At 38.6% G+C, this 2,699-nt stretch overlaps 1 long non-coding RNA gene across 2 annotated transcripts; it reads right to left on the bottom strand.

Annotated features, from left to right (window-relative positions):
- Positions 1–2,291, bottom strand: LOC138857098 (uncharacterized). Of its 2 annotated transcripts, XR_011396059.1 has the most exons (3): positions 1,841–2,282; positions 178–553; positions 1–117 (listed from the first exon to the last, which is right to left on the bottom strand). It is a non-coding gene; the product is annotated as an uncharacterized lncRNA (long non-coding RNA). The 2 variants fall into 2 exon arrangements; XR_011396058.1 differs by having other exon boundaries at positions 178–2,291.
- Positions 2,292–2,699: the final 408 nt, after the last annotated feature.

The raw sequence follows: 2,699 nt of genomic DNA, 5'->3' as shown, positions 1-2,699 counted from the left end.
TCTATATATCTCAACACCAACCTCTCCGGAGTTCATCTGATAACTCCTAACTCATAAATTAGTCGAACTGTGAACACTGTAAAACTTCTTGAGCAAGTTCTCTTTTATTTTGCTTGCCTAAAATAAAAATAAAAAAAACATAAATAACCAAAACAAAAAACAGAATTTCAACTTTACTGCTATAACTTTAATGCGCCTTTACTGCCGGCTGCTGGCAGTTTGTGGTGCTGCTTGGCTGATTGCCTGCCTGCCTGCCCGCTAGCCTGCCAGTCTTGCTGAGTGTTGAACTGGCCGGAATGGCTGGCGCACACGAATGGCTGATTGCTTGCTAGCTTGATGGCCACTGCAGCGGGATGAGTGGTGTGGACCGAATTGGACTGGACTGAACAAAACTGTAAGCTCTCAAGTGCCAGTACGTACGCTTCGTTGATGTTGTGTTGCACTGAAACAGTGGGATCATCAATGATGAATTCGGGTTATATTGGTGACCTCATTTAGATGAGTTGTAATGAGAACAAAACCGTTGCAAGAAGCTTGATAGCCAAATTGGATTCTGTTATAAAATAATAATAATAGATTGAAGGGTATTGTGGCTATAGTGACGTAAAACCTTCCAAAAATATTTATTTAATAAGTTGTCGATTTTATGTTTCATAAACGAATACAAATTCAGGTCCTTTCCGACTATGTAGAACCGGCCATCGAAACCGACAATAATTTGTTTCAATTGTATTTTATTGTTGCTCTGCCGTGCATTTCGTCCTAAGCTTCTTCTTTTCATAAATTTGTAGTCAGCACTGTTGTATACGAGAATAACTCTTATGTGTTAGACCAGATCTGAAAAATGCTTGTTTTTTAATTTGGCTGAAACTATAATGGGTACTCAAGATCCACCCAAAGGAAAATTTTTATTTTTAATTAACTTTGACTATGACGGTCACCATCGGTCAAAGTATCCAATTTTGAACTGAAAATCTCATCTTGAGAATTCAGTTTTAGATTGGTTCTATAGATTTTTCGTATTCGTGCACCGACGCCTTTATAAATCGCTTCAAAAACTTATCTTTTATTTCCAAATTTTGACGCTGGCTAAAGGCTTTTGAAAACGACTCCACTTTAGTTGAATATCGGTAGCTTTTGAAGTTTGTAACCACCTTTCTATTTATGAAGTTAGTTATCGTCCACAGAGTATTATTTAGTTTAGTCATAGGCTTCGCAGCTTACTTAAGGAGGTAATGATGCGTGAAGATTGAGTGTGAAATTGCCACTCCAGAGATCGGAAATGGAATCCAATTACTAACTGGGGTACCAGGTTCGATCTAAAGAGCTCTTTAACTCGTATAGCCTTTGAAGTGGAGTAAAACGAATGTGTGCCACTCGATTCTACGAATATATTTCCTCGTTAATCAGTGAACGACGTATTATTTGAAGAAGAATCGTAGATCCAGAGCTTGGGAAAGCTTGTTAGATGAGATGGTTAAGTGCGAAATTACCAATCGGTGAATCGTAGGTGCAATCAATAATCAATAGCTTAATACCAATTGGTACCAGATTCGACCTCTCTAGTTCCTATAGCGTTTCGAATTGGAATCGATTTATTCGGTAATCACTTGACGATGCCCATAGTGCTTATATATTTTTGGTTCTACAAACATTCGCTCGCTCGCTCGTTTGCTGGTGTACTATAAATGCTGTGTTGATATTTACTATTGCCGTTGTTGCTATTGTTGTTGCTTTTTGCTGTCATTAATTCAACATTGCTGCTATAGCTGCTTTTATTACACATTTCTGTTTGTTGTTTTGTGCAAACCCATATACATACATATATACACATGCTCACCTATATTTATATCTGTGAATATATGCATTCATTTTCTGCTTGGGCTTTTGGTCGGCCCTGTCGTTGCCATGCTTCACCTTCAACGACGCTTAGCACCCGCCGGCGCGCTCACCCCGCTGGGGTGTCCATACCACACCCTTATAGTTTCAGCTCGTTCCTACATTGCTTGCTCAGTCAGTTAAGCAAGCAGAGACATCGAGTCAGTCAGCCAGCTAACGACGGTGCACACCATTCAACTCAGCTGCAACTCAAGTCAGCTTGGTTCATATTGCTGGCTGGTCGTTGTAATGTGGCTCGGTTTGGTTCAGAGCACGACGTTGCGGCACAAATGTTGCTAGTGCGAAGTTTCTTGGTTTCCTTCTCGTCGTCGTCGTCGTCGTACTTACATATGGTACAGTGGTTGTTGCTTGTCGTAATTTCAGCTCAACTTTATTGTTGTTTTCTATTTTCTTGGTTTGTTGTTGGTTTCATTTTATGAATATACACACAATATGTACTTATGTACAATACATATTTATATATTAAACTTTACTTTTTGCTTGGCGTTCATCGGTTAGCAGTTGAATTTCGAAATACACTTTATGCTACGAAGAGCCATTGAAAAAGCACCACTTTGAAAAGTGCATAAGTTGAATTTCAACAATTTTGAAATGAAATATAAAACACATTGTATTCTATGCAGCAGTTTCTTTGATTAATGCCATTTAAGCTGCCTAAAACTCAAAGCTAAGGAACTCTCGTTTTCTTGGTCTTCAATACTACTATTTTGAAAGGGCATAGGCGATTAGCAAGATACGTAAATCTTTTAGAACGAATAAGAACAAAGCTTAGAACCTATAGTTGTTCTCACCAACAAAAC

The sequence above is a fragment of the Bactrocera oleae genome, chromosome 2 (assembly GCF_042242935.1).
Source record: "Bactrocera oleae isolate idBacOlea1 chromosome 2, idBacOlea1, whole genome shotgun sequence".
Lineage (NCBI taxonomy): Eukaryota > Metazoa > Arthropoda > Insecta > Diptera > Tephritidae > Bactrocera > Bactrocera oleae.
This window is presented reverse-complemented; position numbering and strand designations above follow the sequence as displayed.